The sequence below is a fragment of the Schistocerca gregaria genome, chromosome 1, assembly GCF_023897955.1.
Source record: "Schistocerca gregaria isolate iqSchGreg1 chromosome 1, iqSchGreg1.2, whole genome shotgun sequence".
NCBI lineage: Eukaryota > Metazoa > Arthropoda > Insecta > Orthoptera > Acrididae > Schistocerca > Schistocerca gregaria.
Genome location: NC_064920.1, coordinates 726606306 through 726623644, shown reverse-complemented (window position 1 = coordinate 726623644; position 17339 = coordinate 726606306).

Here is a 17339-nt window from a genome sequence, read left to right as displayed (position 1 = left end):
AACGCGTTCAAAGGCACTCGTGAAATCGACGGATACCAGTGCTGCACGAAGGCGAGAAACCGACGCCAGTGCGATGAGGTCATGGCATTCGCCTAGGGCTGTTTGTAAGGTGGCCCCACTGCTCCGGTGAAAGGACCGTAGGTAAGACGGTGTGTATGCGCGCTGCTAAGAGGCGTGCATAGATTTTATAGTCTGCATTCAGTAGTGTAAGGGGGCGATATGCAGAGACATGAGACCCTCCCTTCGGCTTAGGCACAGGTAGAAGAATGCCACTGACGAATTAAGGTGGAATTTGGAAGGACGGACTAAAGAGTTCCTGAATCATTTCCGTCCAGCGAGGAAGCATTAACGTGGTGAACGCCCGGTAAAACTCCACTGGGAGACCATCTGGTCCTGGTGATTTGTTCTTGGCCCCTTTGTTGATCGCATCTACCACCTCTACTGCGGTGATTGCAGACATCATGGACGTTGACTCCACTACGGTGAGGGTCCGATCAGGGGAAGGACGAGGATCATCAGGAATTGGCGTTGCCATCGGTTCTTCATCATAAAATTGGCGATAATGTTCAGCAAAGGCAGACACCTCTGCCGCCTGTGTTGTGTGGTGAACACCGTCGGAGGTCGTGTTGTCGGTGATGAAAAGTCGACGTCGACGAATATGATCGAATGCCGCGTGGATTGTGGATGGGGCTTCGTCTTGGAGGAGGTCGTGTCGTCGGGAACGCACCAGAACACCATGCAGTCGTGCACGTTGGAGAGAGAGGAGACGAGCTTTAGTACGCTGTCGTTCCCTATGAGTGTCAGGTGATGGAGGAAGCGCATCGAGCTCACGGAGGACGCCATAGTGAAAATTTGTGGTGTCTCAATGCCATGCTGCTGCTTCCTTGCCACATCGCATGAAGACCTTTCTGATCGCAGGTTTAGCACATTTGAGCCACCAATGGAATGTGGATGTGTACTGTTGGGGAGGTCTATCGCAAGACGCCCATGTAGTGGCAATACATTGTCAGCAGTGTGGATCATTAAGGAGGTAGGTATTAAGTTTCCAGTACCCTCTGCTGCGCCACACTGACTGAGGTGGCAGAGCCAGGGAGCAAATGACGGCGCAGTGGTCCGAAAATGCAAGGGGCCATAGTTCAGCTTGGGCGACTTCATTTCCAAGGTGGGCAGAGACATAAAACCGGTCCAGTCTGCTCGCAGAATGTGCTGTATAATGGGTAAAACCAGGAGTACTGCCATGAATTTTCTCCCAAACGTCCACTAGATGAAAATCCTCGATTAAGGTGAGCAGCGCCAGGCATGGCGAATAACCAGGCATTTGGTCCTGCGGATGGAGGACGCAGTTGAAATCGCCTCCCATGATAAGGCGACCATAGCGTCCGCAAAACAGGGGCGCCACGTCATGTCCGAAGAAAGTGGACCGCTGCCGACGGTTTGTGGAGCCAGACGGAGCGTAGATATTGATGACGCGCGTGTCGAAGATGGTAACAGCCATGCCCCTTCCACAGGGAAGGATTGTCGTGTCCTTGAGTGGGATTCGTTCGCGTATGTAGAAAGCCACTCCACGCCCTGATTGATCACATGTGGACGTGTAGGAGTCGTAGCCGTAGACTGTTGGTAGTGTGGCAACGCGTACTTCCTGAAGAAGGGCGACGTCGACGTCAGAGGCCCGAAGCATGTCACTGAGGAGTTTCTGCTTGGGTGCAGTGTCGATCATGTTGATGTTCAGTGTGGCGAACCGGTACGTTTGTTTCAGTGGTGGTGGACGCGCATCTACCATCACCAAGGGAAGTAAGAGGAGGGCACCGACAGGAAGTCGCGTCCCATCAGCTGTAGTGCCTCGCTTTTGATGTTAACAGGCAGCCTTGTCCGACGGAGGCAATTCATCCAGAGGAGGGAGCGTATCTTCCTCAATGTCGTCGGCCCATGCTCCTGTGCCGTGGGTCTGTCCAATGTCTATGGGAATGGCGTCGTGGTGAGAAAGACCTGGAGTTGCCGGCGGAGAGACAGGCGTCTCAACCGGCGCACCGATCTTTACATTGTGCGTGGCGACCTCCATTGTGGTCCCGTCCTGCGACACGTCTTGTTCATCGTGAAAGTTGTCCGCCGACCTTTGCGTGGAAATGTCGGCTGGTTGGGTGTCGTCTTCGTCGTCGCAGGTGGCGACGCTTTGAGAGCCCGTGGGTGAACGGCGACAGCGTTTACGCCTACGTGGCGAGCGTTGTTTGCGCACGTGTCGGACGACGGCAAGGAGGAGCGTCGATCTGGTTCGAAGGCGTCGGTGGGTACAATGAAATTGTCAAACAGATGTTGTGAAGAAGTACTGTTCTCTTCAGCGTCCGGTGCGGAAGCCTGTTCGGTGGCAAGGTTATCTGGTGGGACGCCCGCACCGTCCATAGGTGACTGGGACGGTGGGACGTGCCGATCGGAAGGACCGGGCGACGGACCGGACGAAACTGTAGACGTTGCAAGAGCCGCTGCGTAAGTGACCGGTAGGGCGGTCATCGTGGGTGTGACGGACGCTTCCGACAACGGGAGCTGCGCGACACGTCGTTGAATGCATTCAGACCGTAGGTGACCTTCTTTCGCGCAACCGGAACAGGTCAGAGGTTGGCAGTCGTACATTATAATGGCACGACAGCCTCCGATACGTAGATAGGAAGGTACGTGTTTTTGCAACTCGATGCGGACCTGTCTAACACCGTTTAAAACGGGATAGGTTTGAAATTGTACCCATCGTTCGGCAACATGTTCCAGAACGTCCCCATAGGGACGGATCGCCTCGATGACGACGTCTGCAGGTAGTTCGAACGGCAGTTCGAAGATCCTTATCGTCCGTGTGCCGAGACCTGCGTGATCGACGGTAACGGGTCCGACGTTGCCGTCGGAATGACAGAAGCGCAATCCACGTTTTGCCTCTTGAAGCACCTTCTCGCACGCCGCATCGTTGATCATTTTCACGTGGACGGTACTGCTAACTATGGAAAAGTGGATACCAATTAGATCCGTTGGTGGTATTTTAACTTCATCGTGAATAAATCGTTCTACCTCCAGGGCCTTGGGTCGGGCGAAGTCGGAACAAAAGTTGAAACGTAGTGTCTTCTGCCGGCGGCAGACTGCCGACTGAGCTACCCAAGCACGACTCACGCCTCGTCCTCACAGCTTTACTTCTGCCAGTACCTCGCCTCCTACCTTCCAAACTTTACAGAAGCTCTCCTGCGAACCTTGCAGAACTAACACTCCTGAAAGGAAGGATAGTGCTGAGACATGGCTTGGCCACAGCCTGGGAGATGTTTCCAGAATGAGATTTTCACTCTGCAGCGGAGTGTGCTGATATGAAAACTTCCTGTCAGATTATAACTGTGTGCCGGACCTAGACTCGAACTCGGGACCTTTGCTTTTCGCGGGCAGTGGTCTACCGACTGAGCTACCAAAGCATGACTCACGCCCCCTCATCACAGCTTTACTTCTGCCAGTACCTCGTCTCCTACCTTTCAAACTTTACAGAATCTCTCCTGCGAAAGCTTTTGTTGTTGGCAGGAGAGCCAAGCGTGTTCCTTAAAGGAGGCCGATATACACGCGTTTTAGCTCACGCAGGCTGGAGTGAGGTCTGGAACATGACAAGGGAATTAGAAGTGAGAAAAACGGACGTAGCTGGTGGAATACTTAACTTTAATCCATTCATGGAGAACGTCGCTCTTTATGGTACATGATTCACAATATCAATAGTACGGATACTGGCGCCTTGCTAGGTCGTAGCAAATAACGTAGCTGAAGGCTATGCTAACTATCGTCTCGGCAAATGAGAGCGTAAAGTCAGTGAACCATCGCTAGCAAAGTCGGCTGTACAACTCGGGGCGAGTGCTAGGACGTCTCTCTAGATCTGCCGTGTGGCGGCGCACGGTCTGCAATCACTGATAGTGGCGACACGCGGGTCCGACGTATACTACCGGACCGTGGCCGATTTAAAGGCTACCACCTAGCAAGTGTGGTGTCTGGCGGTGACACCACAAAAGCTGTTTGAAATTCTGATTCTAATACTGGACCCCGTGTATCCCCCTTTTTCTCCTTCTATTACGTTATCAGACAGGTCTTCCCCCGCATCGAGGCTTTCAATGTACTCTTTCCAGCTATGAGCTTTCTCCTCTGCTTGTAACAGTGGAGTTCGCATTGCATTCTTAATGTTATCACTCTTAATTTTAATTTCACCGACGACTGTTTCGAATTTTCTGTATGCTAAATCAGTAAATCAGTCCTTCCTACCGTCATTTGTTTTTTTTTTATTTTATTTCTTCGCTTATATGATGCAGCTATTTCGCCTTAGCTTCCCTGTAGTGTCTATTCGTTTCATTCCTAGTTACTTGCATTTGTGTGTTAAACTGATTACTGTAATTAACTACTGAGAAATAGATAAAGCACTGAACCGTGTTCGAGCTGCCCGTGACTTGCCGTGCGCACCTAGCTCCAACAGAGGACACCGCATCCCACGTCCTACTCAGTCAAATGTCGATTGCTTGCGGTCCCTTCAATCCACAGCTTTTGCTCCAGACGTCAAAGTGACTCGCGCGCGGTTCAGCTGTTTGTGATAGAGCAGGTGGTGGCTACCAAGAAAGCGCAGGCGAGCACTTCGCACTGTGTGGAGCTGAGCGCTCGCGTCTCGGGCGAGTGGAAGTGCGGGAGCGGCCACTTGCTGAGCTGAGCCGCAGCCGGCGGCGGTTCGTCTCGCGGCGGGCCCCGGCCAACTTGGCACAATGCGGCCCGCCGTCACAATGGGCGCGCATTCGGCCGCGAAGCACGCCCGCTTCCCGCGCAGAACTCGCCGTATCCGCTAGGCGGCTGCACGGCGCTGCCGCGGCCCGTGCTCGCTTCTCATTAGCCGAGGCTTGAGTGGGCGTCCGGACACTTCCATAGTGAACTACAATACTGGAGTACCCGGAATTACTTGTCTCGGCTGCAACAAGTTTTATATTACTCGGACAGAGACGTAGCAGCCAGACTGGCTGAACACGAATGTAGCTGCGTATTTCGGAATTCTGACTCCACATTTGCTAGTTATACAGGGTGATTATAATTAAAGTTAAACTCTGAAACCGCTGTAGAAATAACACCACTGGTCAGAACGACGCCAAATTTCAACGGAATATTATCGGAGAAAGGGGAAAACGTACGGCAGAAGAAAAATAAATAGTTACAAAATGTAGCAATAGATGGCGCTGTAAGTATCAAAACTTAATAGCAGTCAACTACAAATGATAATTGAATCATACAACAATGCCTAATGTGTACGTTAGACGTTAAACAAACTGTACTACTCGGTGTGCATGGGTGTACGTGTTTGATACTGTTAGTTACCATAATACAATAAAAAAATAAGCAGAGGGGTCCAAAAAATGTATCCACTGTTTAAAAGTCCATAACTTGCAAACTAATTGACGGAGTTCTCTCATTTTTGGTGAAAGTTTAGCTTAAAGTTCACTGTAGGTATTCGAAATGGGCCCCATTAACATCCACACACAAACGATGAAGCCGAACTGCAGCACGAACTACTGACTGCAACGCGTTCAGTTGGATAAACACGATTTTGCTAGTGGGCTGGGGCACCATCTTGTTGATGGATGACAGGTAAAATGGATGTCTGAAACTTCTGAAGCTCATCCATTGTCAGCCTTGCACCAACTATGTTTACTCGAGTAACTAGGTGCAACTAAGAACAAAACACTATCTGGCGACTGTCGTCTGACGAAACAAAACAACGCAATACAACGATTGTGTCGCGATTCCCGGAACTACAAACTGTTGCACTACCAAAGATGAGACAACTCCGTCAATAAGTTTGCCAGTTATGGACTTTTAAACAGTGGGTACTTTTTTTGCGCCACTCCCAACTCTTTCTTTCTCCTCTCCATCACAGCTTCGAATTTTACCGTTCTATTTCTCTTCCTCTAACCTATCTACCTCTTATATATCTCTTTCACCCCACTCTATTGTCTTATGTCTGTGCTCGATAAGAATAACTCACAAGCTGCAAGAACATAACGAGAAAATTCCCAACTAACAATGGGACTGACATTCAGAAAAGAAAAGTATGTTTACTTTCACATACATAGTCATTATTATTATTATTATTGTTATTATTGATTGTTATAATTATTTTTTATTGTTATAATTACATTGTACTACTGTTATAATATCTATTTTTTTCTTTAACATCAATACTGCATAATAGGCTATATTTCCTTAAAGTTATGTAGAAACTGTAACTCGTTCAATCTGAGTATGCCTGGTTAGGTGTAAGAGAGGGCCTGAAGGCCCTAATCTTTCCAGGTAAAATAAATAAATAAATAAATAAATAATAAAAAAGAGGTTGTTTGGTTTTTTACATATATTGAATTAATGAGATTACTTTTTCGGCTCTCGGACAAGCTCAATAAGCTGGGCTATGCCTGTTAACAGGTAAAGAATCCTTTTTTATTAGTTTCACATAAATGAAATAGTCTTTCTTTTGTGGTATATTTATGCTTACCAATTAATAATATTATGTCCGATCGCAGTATCCACCTACAAATTCTTCACCGTGTCCGTGTTGCGTTAATCGGATCTTCGTAAATTTTCCTAAGTGCACAGGTGGACTTCAGTTCATCTTATTACATTACTACTTGAAATATAACTCATATAATTTTTCAGTTAAGAAAATAATACTATATTCTTCTGTTTGATGCACATAGAAAATACACGCTCTTCACTTATTCACCTCGCCCAAAATGGCTTCCTCGTTCACTAGCAAAGAGCAAGTCCTTCCCCCTACTGAAGGACAGGAAAAACAACATTTGAAAAACAAAAATACAGGACGGTAGGCACAGGCTCTACGCTGGGCTATCGCTTCACCTTTTCTCTTTGCCTTTAAAGAAAACGAAAACGTAAAAGTAAGAAATGCCAAAGGTTCATCATCTTACGTAAGCCCATCCATCACGGTGAGGTCATACCACATCGGATGGGAAAAACTGGTTTTCAATTGTCCTGAGGCCAAAAACCGCATAAAAAGCATCAATCACATGGGTTTTTAATTGTCCTGAGGCCAAAAACCGCATGAAAAGCATAAATCAACATGAAATCGGCTTATTAATTTCCGTGAGACTGGCGCAAAACATGTCAATATGCTGTCAACCGTTTTCTGAAACAAGCTGAAATCGAGAAACAGCATGCTCCACAATCGATCGAAGTGTTTCGGGGGTCACGTTCAGAATTTTTTGCGCGATGTCTGCCTTCAATGCAGTTAAGTTTGCAATCGGAACACTGAACACAACATCTTTCATATAGCCCCACAGGTAGAAGTCACACGGATTAAGATCACGTGATCTGGACGGCCAGGCTGTAGGGAAATGGCGGCTGGTAATTCTAGCATTTCCGAAATGGCGCTTCAGCAGCTGATTAACTGGATTTGCAATGTGCACAGATTTGACGACTTCTATAAAAATGATCCCATCCACGCGTCCGCGCTGTTGGAGAGCTTACCAATGACCGTACAGGTAACAGGACCTGTCTCTTAGAAAAAAATGTGGCCCTATGATAAATGATGCCATAAACCCGAACCATACAGGATGAATTGGTACTGGTTGATTTGCGTGTGGATTTTCCGTTGCCAATATTCGACAATTCCGTGTACTGACATATCCTGTCAGATGGAAGTGGGCTTCGTCTGTCCACAAAATCTTCCACTGGCACTCATTGTCCACTTCCATGCAAGCAAGAAATTCTAAAGCAAAGGTCTCTCTTGCTGGCAGGTCAACAGGAAGCAACTCGTGCACATAGGTAATTTTGAGTGGATAGCAAAGAAGGATGTTTCGTATGGTTTTAAGCACCGTGCTCACGGGTAGGTCTAAGGGACGTTCTCCGTGCACTACACGTTTGCACACCACCACTCATCTCCTCCTGCATTGCTGGGGCCGCTGCTTCCACTGACTTCGAATCAATTCGTTTCCTCCCTCTACCAGGTCGCACACCAAAAGAAGCCCTCTTTTCGGATTTCCGAATCATTTTCTGCTGACCGACGGCAGTCATGAGACGAACGCCTTTTTTCCACACCCTTCAGTGTCCGGAACTTCTGTAGAGTGACGTGTGCATAGTCATCATTCTTGTAATACAGCTTTACAAGCAGAGCGCGATCATGCATTGAGACAGTCACGGCGAACGTCGCAGACGCGAAAGGAGGAAAAGCCGTGTACACGGCGTGTTTATACCAACTTCAATTGGTCGTGCGCGGAAGAGGTGTTTTCATTTACGTATTATAACACATACAGGGCCATCTATTGATCAATTTTCACTTTTTTTTCTGCTGCCATACGTTTTCCTCCTTCTACGATAATGTTCCGTTGCAATTTGACGTCATTCTGACCAGTGATGTTATTTCTACAGCGTTTTTAAAGTTTCACTTTAATTATAATCATATATGTATTGAATCTACCGGTCACAGTCCCACTTTGCGTAGAGGGTAGATATATGAACCTGTGGGAAATCTTGGGAATCAACAACTATTTGGCACACACTCCTTGATTAGTGTTAAATGCTCAAACTGCGTTTAGTACTTTAATTTCACCGTTCTCTCTATATTGTTTGTTCTATTACAATCATGCATTTTATTTCGTTTTTGTTTTATTGTCTCTGTCAATGTGGTTATTGTTTGTAACGGATATAAGTGTAGGATATCTATTGGTGACTGAGGATAATGTACTGATGACTGATGACCTCAGATATTAAGTCCCATAGTGCTCAGAGCCATTTGAACCATTTGAAGTAGCGTGTATTTTTTCATAAATATTAGTTTAGCCAAGATATTATGATCTTTCCTACACTAGTCAAAGATAACGGCATGAGAATGCAGAAAGCAATAGAAACCACTGCATTAAAGGCACTTAATGTGTATCTACAGGAGATCTGAACAGTGATTGAAAAATGAGTCAGATATATCTCTCCAGTGCCAAAACACACCACTTCATTGATCACGAGGAAAGAAAAAGAAAGAAAAATTGGACAACGAAAGAAAAGGCAATATTTTACCAACTGGAGAGTGGAAGGCCAGAAGTCTGAGTGTTGTAGGGAAGACAGAAAATGTGAAAGATAAAATTCAGAAACTCAGTGTACACTGATGTGTAAAATTTAAGGAAGAAAGTAACTTTCGCATGATGTGACACTGGCAATTAACATAGCCGACGGAACTTTGACAAACCTAGAAGGAACTGCTACAGATAGTACATAGGTAATTGAAAGAAATAGGAGTGGCACTTTTATTCAAAGTCAATAACTACACACCGCGATTTATGATGGCTCTCAGGACATTACAAAAGGCAAGACAAGGTTATTAATAGGGTGTGTGATCACCACAGACGGCTAGGCATCCACCGCAAATTGTTCCCATGCTGGCTGCAATGTCGCTGGGTACAATAAATGTTTTCTGTGCTTAGTAAATAAGACACACCTTTTCAATAGCTTTAAATATCAGCGGCAGCAATTTCCGGAGAGCGACTGCCCGACAACTATTCATTGCCACAGAAAAAGAAAAAAAATTCGATTTCCGTTAATATTTTGTCAAATTTCGTTTCGGAGAAGTAAAGAAGTCTGAAACAGTGTGTTACGATTTTTGAACGGAACTTAGGTAAAATCTGGTTTTCTTTATTAGGCGACTCAGTAAACTTTTTTGGAAATCACGTAGTCAGATTAACTTATCTTTTGATTCATTAATTGTAATAGAAACAACTTCTCAAAAAACCTTTCAGACAATGCAAGCAAAATGAATTTTCTCATTATGAGAATACTTAAGGGCGATCTGTTTCAAGTGTTAGAACCATTCAAAAGCCAAGATCGCACCTCATCTTGACATCTCTTGCATGAGATCAGCATAAAATGAACATGTTTTACTACAAAAAAATGTTTCACACCTGAAGATTACAACTAGGATTGTTGAAACCCGTTGTCTTTAACAAAAACAAATATACGAGGGCGAGTGAAATGAAAATCTTTAATTTGTAATAACAAATCGAAATTTCACGCCGTTATCCTGTAAGTTGGTATGCGTGCTACAAACAGCGTGCAGAATGACCTGTAGATGGCAGCATAGTGCAGATGCACACATACAGTAGGAGTATCAGTATAAGGATGGCCGCCCCACTTGCGACTTGCACCAGGGAAGAACAACGTTCTGTTATTCAGTTTTTGCGTAGTGAAGGTGAAACCTATTGAAATTCATCGACGAATGTAGGTTCAGTACGGTAATGCATGTTTGTCAGAGCAACAAGTCTATGAATGGAGTAGGAAGATCGAAAATTGTCAGACTTCTGTGGAACATGCTCCTCGTCCAAGTCAGGCACGAGTTGTGACTCCACAGAAAACTGCAGCAGTTGAAGCCATAGTGAAGGAAAACCGCCGAATGACACTGAATGACATTACAGCATGCTTACAGATTAGTCATGGATCAGCACACCACAGCTCCAGTTTCACAAAGTGTCTGCAAGATGACTCCTGAAATGAGAGAACGACGTGTTGATGCTTGTGAAGAACTTCTTCGGCGCTTTGAACGAGAAGGTGATGGCTTCCTTGCAAGAATCGTTACTGGGGACGAAACCTGGGTTCACTTCCACCAACCGGAAACGAAGAGAGCGAGTAAGGAATGGTGCCATTGCTCATCACCAAAACCAAAGAAGTTTCGAACAGAACCATCAGCAGGGAAGGTTATGCTGACTCTCTTTTGGGACGAAAAAGGCGTCATTTTGGAGTATTACATGCCTAGAGGGACAACTGTCACCGGTGCATCATACACAGATCTAAAAAAACATCTGCGGCCTGCAATCAGATCAAAGCGACCTGGATTGCTGTCAGCAGGTGTCCTTTTGCAACACGACAATGCAAGGCCCCACACTGAGCGTACAACAGTTGCAACAGTCACAGACTTGCATTTTTAGTGTCATCCTCATCCACTCACTGGACCTAAGTGATTTCCGTATGTTTGGACCACTCAAGACGCAATGGGAGGAAAGAAGTTCCGTTCTGATGAAGAGGTACGCCAAGAGGTGCGTGAGTGGTTGGGCGGGCTACCAAAAGATTTTTTTTCTAAAGGAATTTATGCATTTTGTAAGCGCTGGAGGACTTGCATTGAGCGTGGGGGAGATTATGTTGAAAAGTGATAAAACTTTGTACCACTTCTGCACAATGGTTCAAATGGCTCTGAGCACTATGGGACTTAACATCTATGGTCATCAGTCCCCTAGAACTTAGAACTACTTAAACCTAACTAACCTAAGTACATCACACAACACCCAGCCATCACGAGGCAGAGAAAATACCTGACCCCGCCGGGAATCGAACCCGGGAACCCAGGCTTCTGCACAATAAATAATATTTAAAAAATGTTTAAGATTTTCATTTGACTCACCCCCGTATTTTGTGCGATTTTGGCTTTTGAATTGTTTTAACAATGCAAACAAAGCATTTCAAATGAAAAATCAATGAACAGAAACCGTCAGTAAAACTAACAGTAATACTGATTTAAAGAACCTTTCACATACAGCTATGTTACTTGGCGGTGAGGTATCATGCGACACTAATTTTCCTCCCTACTTTTTGCACGGCAGTGAGGAAGTAGTTGTGGGTCAGTATACTGAAATGGAAAGATGATTTTAATCCTGATGAGACGAATAGAGGGTAATAGAGGGTAATATCAACACGGGCAGAAAATGGTATAACGGAAGTGGAATTCGTTACGAATAAGACGATAGGGCAAGGGCTGGGTTATTATAAGCAATTCAGTGACAGTCGGCCTTTCTGGCCGAGCTATTCTAGTCGCTTCAGTCCGGATCCGCGCCGCTGCTACAGTCGTAGGTTCGAATCGTGTCCCGGGCATGGATGTGTGTGATGTCCTTAGGTTAGTTGGGTGACTGATGACCTCAGAAGTTAAGTCCCATAGTGCTCAGCGCTATTTGAACCAATTCAGTGATTGGGTGGTTTTCATAGAATCGACAGCAAGTTCAATTGGCTCTGAGCACTATGGGACTTAACATCTGAGGTCATCAGTCCCCTAGAACTTAGAACTACTTAAACCTAACTAACCTAAGGACATCACACACATCCATGCCCGAGGCAGGATTCGAACCTGCGACCGTAGCGGTCGCGCGGCTCCAGACTGTAGCGCCTAGAACCGCTCGGGCACGCTGGCCGGCGACAAGCAAGAGATGAAGAGATAAAATCATATGAGAATGTTGAAGACGTAAGTGTGGAAAGGGAGACGACTGTCGTATAATCATGGTTGACTAGAACGCTGCGGTAGGGGAAGAAATAAGACTAAACTGCAGGAGAATGTGGGCTCGGTCGTGGGAATGAAAGGGGAGCAAGACCAGTTGAGTTCCACGATAAATTTCATCTAATAATAGCGAATACACTGTAGAAAACTCACAAGAAGGGGCGCTTGGAAAAGGCCTGTAGACAAGTGGAGATACCATTTGGATTAGATCATAGCGAGGCAGAGATTGTGAAATTAGATACTGGGTTATAAGACGTACCCACAAGAATATATGAAAAGGTATACTGAAGGATTATGGAATGATGAGGTGTATTTGAAGTTCCCTGAGGCCGTTGAAATTGAGATGAGTGGACACCTCTGAAAGCAGCAATTGTAGGTACTCTCTGTTTGACACGAATTATCCAACTGTGTGGCAGACAAATTAAAGGCGCCTCCTTTGATTCAAGGGCAGTTACAGTATGACATTCGATTCATGAAGCATGTCCAACAGGTAGTTGATGATGAGAGCACACTACCTTGAAATTACTTCTACATACATTAATAAACATGAAAATAAAATGTAAGAAGATCAGCCCCAAGGAAACTCACTTTTATTAGGTTGAGAACGCGTAAATTTGCTTTTGCTTTTTTAGCACCTTTGATAATTGTAGTCTCTCCGTGAATTTACGTTAGTACGTAGAAAAACTATATTCATCTAGGACGCTGGAAAATACACACACCTGATTAAAACATTGAAAACTTCCCGTCTCCTCTATATCTCCTTTGTTACGCAACCTTCCCTTCTACAATAACCTATGAAACCTTCCCTTAGGATTTCTGTCTCTTGCTTAATAACAACAAATGAAATCTTCCCTTTGAAATTAATTCTCTTTCTCAGTAATAATAAGTGCAATATTCGCATACAAATTTAAATGCTCCTTATTAAAAGTGATTTGCTGATTATTTCGACGAAACATATTTAAAGTGTCGTCGTCGTGGTCCTCAGTCGTTCCCTGCAATAGCCCAAAACTGTTCCTTACCTTTTCTTGGATCGCCATTTGACTGCGACATGAATATACTTACTCTGCTTTACTATACTCTATAAGCGGCTGTATTTATTACCAAAGCTGACGTTATTCTTTAATTAATTTGACTGAAGTTATGTAATTCATAGTTAAACTTTTTTTTTGACGACAATAAAATTTGTGTGCCGTCGTTAGGTTAGTTAGGTTTAAGTAGTTATAGGGGACTGATGACCTCAGCAGTTAAGTCCTATAGTGCTCAGAGCCATTTGAACCATTTTTTTTCAAATATATACTGTTGGTAATGAAATGATTTAACAAACGTTCAAATGGGACTTACTTTTTACAATAAACTTACAACTAGCGATTCATAGCTGGTGGCTGGCAGGCACACCGCTCCTCTCAACCTCTCGCTTCAGACTTGCTACCGACTCGTTTCACATCTCGCTTACTAGTGACTTCTTACTAATGCTAAAGTGCGATCTCTCGCGCCAACAATGCTTTCTGGTGCAGACAATCGCTGCTACCATTACCAAATATATCAATGCGCGGTCTTTCCAGCTCTTTTCTTAAAATGTATCGATATTCGGTCACTCCCGCCCTTTTTTAAAGTATATCAATGTGCGGTCTCTCCCACCAACAATACTTTGGTGCAGACATTCCTTGCTACCACAATTATTTCCAAAATGACAAATATTAATTATTCCTACTTAATCCTATTAATAAAATATAAACATCTTTCATAAATTGTGGTTTGACAATAGAAATACACACGTCTTACAACATTTACGCATCTAGACAGTAATGTCCTTCAATTTCACGATATCTAATGACAACGGTGTTCACGTGAGAATTCTGTCGTTACAGACTGCACGACCTGTATCCCAGGGCGCGGCTGTTGCGAACAGAACAGAACAGAGCGGAGCTGCGTGGGAATGGGCCCGACTGCCGACCGCGCGCCAATACCCACGCTGTCGGGGCACAGCAAGCAAATTTGCAAAGCTGTGCGCCGCCGCCTGGGGATTATTACATTATGAACTGCCGCTACATTGTGTTTCGAATTAGGAAGGCGGATGGAGCGTGCGTACGACAAGGAGAAACATGAGCGCTGCCGAGTTGTCTGTGGAGCCAACTCCAGGCCGTACAAAATTGCAAAGCGGACTGAAATTTCTGCGCTATCGGAAACGTGTTAGTGGACCCTTCTGAGCCCCTACGCAGAAAGGTGCTGCAAGCGTGGTAGTTTAAATCCCGCATTACTCATTGTTTAGCGACTCCGAAAATATAGCGGCACTCAGTCCTGTCTGTGGTTAACAAGCATCTGTAGCCGGTGTACCACGAAATAGCGCGGTTCGAAATATTCCTTTGGTCCGTGCGCCGGAGCTTCCGTGGCGTCGAGAACACGACCAGAGAGCATGGACTCTTCGGCGACGTTCGAGCTGCTAGACAAATTCTGTGACTTAACCCTCTACAAATTTAATCGGAAATTTCATTAGCCGGGCTGGATTAATTCTCCGCTCTGCTTCAATCTAAATAAGGGTCGCAAACCCATCTTCAGCCGCCAGTCCGGGTTAAAAATCTAACAACTCCAAAATCAGAAACAGAAGAGACACCATATGTTCGGACAATTTCAGTCGTTTTTTGGGTTCTGTGTGACTTAACGCAATGGACTGTTTCTTACCGTCCTCACATATAGCGATGATTACTGGGCAAGATGGTGTTTCTCTGTAGGAGTGATTTGTTAATTTTAATATGCTACTTTACGGTAAACGTGCACATGCCGCCAGTTCTTACACACCAACAACGAATGTAACCAAGTTTCAAAATTCACTGATTTGTGTCGCATTCGGTTTTTGACAACTGAAGGCACACTGTTTTATTATGGTGACGAGGGACAGTGAAGTACCACCTTATAGTTCGTGTTGTGGCAACTACACTACTGGCCATTAAAATTGCAACACCAAGAAGAAATACAGATGGTAAACGGGTATTCATTGGACAAATATATTATACTAGAACTGACATGTGTTTACATTTTCACGCGATCTAGGTGCATAGATCCTGAGAAATCAGTACCCAGATTAACCACCTCTGGCCATAATAACGGCCTTGATATGCCTGGGCATGAGTCAAACAGAGCTTGGATGGCGTGTACAGCTACAGTTGCCCGTGCAGCTTCAACACGATACCACAGTTCATCAGGAGTAGTGACTGGCATATTGTGACGAGCCAGTTGCTCGGCCACCATTGTCCAGACGTTTTCAGTTGGCGAGAGATCTGGAGAATGTGCTGGCCGGGGCAGCAATCGAACATTTTCTGTATCCAGAAAGGCCCGTACAGGACCTGCAACATGCGGTCGTGGATTATCCTGCTGAAATGTAGGGTTTCGCAGGGATCGAATGAAGGGTAGAGCCACGGGTCGTAACACATCTGAAATGTAATGTGCACTGTTGAAAGTGCGAACAAGAGGTGACCGAGACGTGTAACCAATGGCACCCCGTACCATCACGCCAGGTGACATGCCGGTATGGCGATGACGAATATACGCTTCCAATGTGAGTTCACCGCGATGTCGCCAAACAGAGAAGCGACCATCATGATGCTGTAAACAGAACCTGGATTCATCCGAAAAAATTATGTTTTGCCATTCGTGCACCCAGGTTCGTCGATAAGTACACCGTCGCAGGCGCTCCTGTCTGTGATGCAGCTTCAAGGGTAACCGCAGCCATGGTCTCCGAGTTGACAGCTCATGCTGCTGCAAACGTCGTCGAACTGTTCGTGCAGATGGTGGTTGTCTCCCAAACGTCCCCATCTGTTGACTCAGGGATCGAGACGTGGCTGCACGATCCGTTACAGCCATGCGGATAAGATGCCTGTCAGCTCGTCTGCTAATGATACGAGGCCCTTCCTGTAGGTTAAATTTCGCGTCTGCAACACGTCATCTTCGTGGTGTAGCAATTTTAATGGCCAGAAGTGTAGTAGAGAGGCCATTTTATGCAATGGCATGTCCCCAAAAAAATTAAAAAACTTAACATCATCTCGAAGCGTCTATGCAACACTAATGAATGGTAGATTAAACTAGTAATGTGATGGTAAGTAGTTTCAAAGTCCATTAGGTAATGTTACACTGTATATACGAGTAATATTAATGAGAGTTTGTGTGTGTGTGTGTGTGTGTGTGTGTGTGTGTGTGTGTGTGAGTGTGTGTGTGTCAATATATTACTTCTTCACACTGAAACGCCTGGACCGATTTGGATGAAATTTGGAATTGATATAGCTTGCATCCTGAATTAACACATAGGCTGTGTTTATATATACTGATCAAATGTGTTGGGACTGGTCTAAAAAAGAACTGCAGCTCACTTGGCGTGAATATCCACACATTATTCATCCAGTATTTGAGACTGAGAGCACTCAGTGGTTTTCAATAGACTTTACGCATAATGTCGAACCCGTAGAAACTTTAACTCGGTGACAACACCCTCAAAATTATGACAGGAAAAAAATTATTGCTCACTACATTTTAGTTGTTCATGTAGTGTAGCTTTAACATGAAGAATGGCGTTTTCATTGATTAGCCTTATACTGCTGACTGTACTCTCAACACATTTTGCGTAAATTCTTCCCATATATTACTGGGTGTACAAGCAAAATAATATCATTTTGCAGCACATTGAGCCGTGGCGCTCGATTCGATATGTCGCAGGCGGGCTGGTCCGCGATCCTTGCACACAGAATTGGCTGGCTGGTGGCATGAGGAAAGTCCGAGAGATGGCGCGAGTGGTACGTCGGCAACGAGTGAGACCGCCGAATGTAGAAAAGGTGATGGTCCCCTGTAGCGTTTGGCCTCAATTTTTCAAAATTTTCATGAAGAGCGAGCCAATTGGGGAAGAGCACCTTACGTGGTACATCATGTCCAACATGCATTGATGTCTTCAGGCCACTTTCTCGTCGAAGCATTGTAGTCCTGCTCATCCCCCATCTCTTGGGCGAGGATATCTTCCTGGGTGCGTTTTCCTCCACCCACTATGCAGTGTCTGCGCCAATGACAACAA